Source organism: Echinops telfairi, unplaced genomic scaffold, assembly GCF_000313985.2.
Source record: "Echinops telfairi isolate 266 unplaced genomic scaffold, ASM31398v2 ScPeMD7_3533;HRSCAF=4204_0, whole genome shotgun sequence".
NCBI lineage: Eukaryota > Metazoa > Chordata > Mammalia > Afrosoricida > Tenrecidae > Echinops > Echinops telfairi.
Genome location: NW_022107431.1, coordinates 50,989,450 through 50,996,320, shown reverse-complemented (window position 1 = coordinate 50,996,320; position 6,871 = coordinate 50,989,450).

Here is a 6,871-nt window from a genome sequence, read left to right as displayed (position 1 = left end):
ACTGGTCCTGAAGGGATCATCTGTCCTGGATTCCCTGTATTTCCAGTTCCTATCTGTACCAGTGTACATCCTCTTGGTCTAGCCAGATTTGTGAGGTAGAATTGGGATCGGTCAAGTTTTCAATTTTAAATTCCAGCTCTTCTTTGTTGGTATGCAGGAGAGCAAATGACTTTTGTGTGTCAAGCTTTTATTCACTATTCTTCGACAATCAACGTACTTCCAGGAGCTTTGTGGTCTGTTCTCTACTATGTTCTGTATAAACAATCATACCCTCCATGGTCAGAAACAGGTTTATCATTCCTTCCCAATGTGGTTGCATTTGGTTGCCTTTTCTTAGCTAATTAACTGCAGTAAACTATCAGTTTGATGTTGAATAGCAATGATGTGAGGGGGCATCCGGGTTTTGCTTGAAATGTCAAGTGCACACACACAATCAATTATCTCTCCACCTCCCTTCTGTGCTCTCATAACGACATAATATCATTGGCACACTTTCTTTACGTGTGTAATATACTCTCTCTTTTCCTGGTCTACTACCTCACCCCTACTTGTCTCTCAGGCCCTTGCCCTTCCAAGGTTGCCCATGGAGATCTCAAGCTTGAACTCCCACCTCAGTGCTCTGACCTCATCCTGACACAGGAGATTGCATTGCTTGACCCTCGTTGAGTCAATAATCATATTCCACCTCTTTTTTTTCCTACTTGGGCTTTGCTAGCTCTTCATGTTTGAGCTCCCCAGTGCAATGTGAGAACCTCTGGTCCTGGTGGTGTGGTGTGGGGCTGCTCACCACAAGGTCAGCAGCGGAAACCCACCAGCAATTGGAACCCGCCAACATCTCCATGAAAGGAAAATGAGGCTTTCTGCTTCCTGAAAGATTTGCAGCCTCAAAAACTCAAATGGATATTTCTCCTCTGTGCTACATGATGACTATGAGCCAGAATGGACTCAATGACAGTCGATTTGGATTCCGGTGATAGTGCTGCTACATCCTAGTCCAATGAGTAGTGTATAACAAAGTTTTAACTTACTAATTCCTTCAGTTTATCAGAAAATATGATTGACAAAAACCAAATATGAAATGTTACACTTTCCTACCCACTATTATTTTTCTTAACTTTTAATTGTGAATTGGGTGTAAGTTTAGAGAACAAATCAGTTTTCTGTTCAACAATTCAGACATATGAGGGGGTACTCCCCAAAATCAGAATCTTTTTTCAAAGCTATGTATTTAAATTTTTTTACAAAGCAACCTACGACCTTCAAAGTACTCTCCATTACACTTAATACATTTGTCAAATCTGCGATTCCATTCTTGGAAACATTTTTCAAACTCATCTGTTTGGATGGCTGACAGCACCTCCCTTGTTTTGTTCTTCACCTCTTCTACATTGTCAAATAGCTGTCCTTTCATGTCCCTCTTCGTTCATGGAAACAAAAAGAAGTTGTACAGAGCAAGGTCAGGTGAGTGAGGTATGTGGAGCAAGAGAAGCATGCTGTTTTTTGCCAAAACTGGTACACTGACATGGCTGTGTGAGTAGGTGCACTGTCATGGTAGCAAAACCAGTCCCCCATCTGCCACAAAGCAGGCCTTTTTTTGTTGTACACTGTTAGGCAATCTTTTCAGCACCTCTAAATAGAAAGCTTGATTAACAGTCTGACCTGGTGGAATGAACTCCAAATGCACTACACCCCTCATATCAAAAAAACAAACAAATAAGCATTGCCTTGATCTTTTATTTCACTTGACCAGCTTTTGGGAGGCAGGATGACAACAGCATCTTCCATGTGCTTGATGGATGTTTTATTCCAGGGTTGTAAGAATAACACCATGTCTTGTCACCAGTAATGACCTTAGAAAAAAGTCTGGGTTATATCGAGCTGTTGTTTCAAAGCAGGCCTGTTTCCACTCCATGCTCATTTTCCTGGTCAGTCAGAACCCTAGGCACAAGTTCTGCAGTGACCCTTCTCATTCCCAAATTGTCCGTTAAAATTTGTTATACCAGCCTCCAACATAGTCCAAATAACTTTCCCATATCCATCATCAGTCCATCAGTGGTCTTCGAGCACAAGTGCATGAATTGTGTCAACATTTTCATCTGTTTGGAAAGTTGACTGATGTCCAGAATGAGATTTGTCATCAATTGACATTTCACCTTTTTTTAAAATGAGAAAACCACTTGAGTTTTTCCCATAGCATTCTCCTTGTAAGCTGTGTTCAACATCACAACAGTTGCTGTGGCATTTTTCTGAGCAGGAAACAAAATTTCACAGCACACACTGTTCTCTTAAGTCATCCATCCTAAAAAGTGAGATTTGCATGAAATAGCTTTTACGAAAAAATTCACTTTGACCAGAAAGACTCTTTCCGGGTCATGCCACTGAGTGCACTAACTCAAAGTGAGTTGCTCAGTGCTTGCCTAGTGGGGAAAATGCATATTATGAAAGTTCCACCCAGTTAAGCTATTTTTCCCCTTTTGGGAGGGTGGTACTCCCTTGTATTGTTTCAAATCATTGGATTTCAATCATCAAAATGTAATATTGTGCATCCCACGTCCTTCCAGTGGTACCAGTTCCAGTTCTCTTCTGCTAGCCCTCCCTGTTTTCTATACTCTGTCCTTAAGCCATGCTGCCTTTCTGATCGCAACTGGTTGATTATTCTTAAGAATGCTTGAAATTTTAAATATACTTACAATTTATTATGTCTACTCCCACCTCCCTACTATGTTCTCATAATGACATAAAAATCCATTGAAAACCTTCTTAAGTATGCGGGATGCTAACCACAAGGTCAACAGTTTGAACCACCAGCATTCCATGAAAGAAAGGTGAGGCTTCCTGCTCCTCAGTATCGTTGTTCACCTCATAGACTTCTGTATTGTTTGGCTAAAAACTGAACCAAAGGAGTGAGTTTAATTTCAGGCCTGCAGGATGTCCAAGGGCCATAGTCCCTGGAATACCACCAGTCTCTATCAGACAGTAAACTCAGTCTTTTTGTGATTTTTGAGTTTTGTTCCACATTTTTCTCCCACTTTATCCAGGGGCTTCTAATGTAATGATTTTCAGAGATGTTGGCAATGTTATCCAGGCACCACATAGTTCTAATCTAAGGGTTGTGGAAGTTGAGATTCAAGTGGTCCATTAGTCCATTGAACTACTTGTTCCCATATGTCTAGATTTCTCTCACTTGTCTTTGTTCCAGATGGGGTAGGACTAATAGTTACACTTTACAGAGCTGCTCACAAGACTTTAAGATTCCATTCTTACTCACCCAAGTAGTATTTAGAACAGTGTCTTTGTGGACAGGTAAGTCATTTGACCCTGACTCTATGGCCCTGAACTCCCAGACCAAGTGATTCCTTCCCTCAAGGTGCTTGGTTTGGGTTAAGATGGTTTCATACTTTCCCCCCCTCTGTGTTCTACAATATTCATGTATGTACTTTCAGTAAAGGTACTAGGTCCCTATCCTAGAGAAAGGAGTCAGAACACAATTAGATATATATATACAACTATGTTCATCATAGAACTATTCACAATAACAAAATGATGAAAACAACTTATATTGAACGGAAGAATGGATAAACAAACTATGGTGCATGTTGTTGTTGTTGTTGTTGTTGTTGTTGTTGTTGTTGTTGTTAGATGCCATCAAGTCCGTTACAACTAATAGCAATATGCACAGCAGAATAAACTCTGCCAGGTGCTGCGCCCTCCGACAATTTTTGCTATGTGTGAGCCCATTGTTACAGCCACTATGTCAAGCCATCTCTCCTGATAACATGCCCAAAATATGTGAGAAAAAACCTCACCATTTGTGTGTTCTTCTGCCAGTTCATGGCACTTTCAGCATTCTTCATCATAATTCAGATGCATTGATTCTTCTTAAACGTTCCTTATTCAACGTCCAACTTTCACATGCCTACATAGCGATTCAAAAAATCATGGCTTGCATCAGGAACACCTTAATCCTCAAGGCAACAGCCTTGTCCTTCAAAACCTTAAGGAGGTTATGTGCAGCAGATTCGCTTAATGCAATATGTCCTTTGATTTATTCACTGCTACTTCTATGAACATTGATTATGGGTCCAAGCAAGATGAAATCCTTGACACTTCAATATGTTCTCCATTTATCACCATATTATCTACTGATCCCATTGTGAGGATTTAGATTTTCTTTATGCCAGGATGTAATCTCTACTGGTGGCTTCAGTCATGGATCTTCATCAGTACTTGTTTCAAGTTCTCCTTGCTTTCAGCAAGTGAGGTTGTGTCATCTGTCATCTGCATGTCACAGGTTCTTAATAAACCTTCTTCCAATCCTACTGCTGGGCTCTTCTTCATAGAGTCCAGCTCTCAGATTATCTGTTCGCCATGCAAATTGAAGAAGTACGGTGACTGGAAACAATTCTGACACATACGTTTCCTGAATTGAAGCCAGGCAGTACTGCCTAGTTCTGTTTGCACACTGCCTCTTGGTCTATGTACAGGATCTGTATGAGCCTGATGAAATAGTCTTAGGATTTCCATTCTTCTCAATATATCCATAGTTTGTTATGATTCTACACAGACAAATGCCTTTACATAGTCAATAAAACACAAGTAAACATCTTTATGTAGTCTCTGTTTTCAGCCAAGACCCTTCTGATATCAGCAATGATATCCCTTATTCTATATCCTCTTGTGAACTCAGTTTGAATTTCTGGAAATTTCCTGTTGATGAATTGCTGCAACCATTGTTAAATGATCTTCAGCACAATTTTACTGGCATGTGATATGAATGATTGTTCAATAATTTCTGCATTCTTTTAGGTCACCTTTCTTAGGAATGGATACAATTATGAATCTTTCCAGTTGATTAACCAGGTAAATGTCATTCAGATTTCTTGGCAAAGAGCATGCACACAATGAAACTATGAAAAATTAAAGATTCTCTAATGGGTACCAGGAGTGGAAGGAGAAAGTAGATTAAATGAATAATTTAGAGGAATAAATTAGAGGACAGACATATATGAACTTGGGTGAAGGGCAAGGCAATATATAATAAGACAGAGGTCAGCAAAAATGTATAAAGGCAAAGGAGATACTAAGAGGTGCACAAGAGCTAAAAGCAACATACGTGAATACTGTTAAATACACAATCCTACAATGGCAATAATCTATGACAGTATGCATGCACAGTTGAACAGGTATGTGGAGGAGGAGAATTATACCATGAATATTTATAGGTTTGACAAATGATATCTCTATATATGGATTTACCTGTGCTCTATATCTATGCTCTGTATCTAAATTCATATTTATCTTCCATGTATAAATTCTCTCTCCAAATTAGATTCCTCCCTGCTGCGGACATTTAAAAAGAACCTACTCAATTTTCCTGAAGCTCTTAGCACTGAATTTTAACTATAATTTTATCTGCCACTCAAGAGATCTTAGACTAGTCCTAATGGCAAAGATTATTTTTTCTCTCACTGTAAGGTAGCTTTCACTAAAGTTTACAGAAATCTCTAGTCATTTTTCTGATATTTTGGTCAATTTTCATCATTCATCATCCCTTTCACCCCACTCCACCCCTAGTTATCCTACAACTTGAAAAGATTATCAGTGTTGCCAAACCCAGTAACTGAAGTAATGGTTTTGTGGGGGATGGCAGAGGAACTGAGGGGGAGGAATGGAGAGCTAACAACAATGAATACAAGAGAGAAGAAAATATTCAGAAATCGATTGTGGTAATGATTTTACCACTTTTCTTGATATGATTGCCTATTGAATTGTACAGTATGTGGATTGTGTGCCAATAAAACTGCTTTTGTTTTTGATTTTTAAGCAAGTATGATCAAACAAACTTTTTCCCTCAAAAGTGTGGCATCAGTTTCATACTGTGTTCACCACCTGCTGTGGTTCAAGGCTAGGCTATTCAGTAAAATAGGCTGCATAGCCTGGTGCTCAAGGACAGGCACACAGATTGATATAGTGTGGCTCAAATGCTATCAGTAGAGCTTAAGGTCAAGGTGCCTCTCAGTGCCTCACTTTCATCCACCAAATGAATCAAACCCTGAAGAGATGTCATGAAAATTAAATAAGATGATGTAGAGAAAGTACTCACCTAAAGCCTGTATCAACTGGATTGTATTTTTTAATTAAAATAAGTATCTTGAAGGGGAATTGGAAATTTATCCAGAAATTTAAAGTAGAAACTGATCCAGGAAGTGGAAGCAGAAAGCATCCTTGTCAAAGAATCACAAGGGATTGAACATAGACCATTAGCAAGGTTCCTCAAAAATTAATACTTGCATTAAACAAATTTAGCCCTCCCCAAGGTACCTTTCATGACTTAGCTTTTTGCAATTATTTTTTAAGTGTTTTCATATGCTTACCCATGGGTCTATGATAGAGGAAGTTTCCTGTTTCTATGTTCTAGATAAGGACATTCAATCTCTCTGAGGTTAACCTGAATTAAACCACCCACTCCTCTCACCACCCTCCCCTCCACCACCTCATAGCAATCCCCAATGTCCACCACCACCCCCAGCCCCATCTTTAGTAAATGGCCCTCACAGCCAGATCTCTCTGAACATGAACCCCAGAATGCTTTCCAATGTACCAGTTGCATTTAGGTGAATCACTTTCTTTCCATCTGAATCAATTGGACAAAAATAAAGGAGGAAGTGAAAAAACTGTCAATCACAGGTAAAATATATTTAGAGGGTCTAAATGCTATTTTGACAGAAAGATGAGGCGTTCTACTCCCACCAAGAATTACAGTCTCAGCAGGGCCATTCTGCCCTGTCCTATAGGGTCACTATGACTCAGAATCCACACAATGGCAGTGAAAAAGGCTATTTTATTTATTTATTTATTTATTTATTTATTT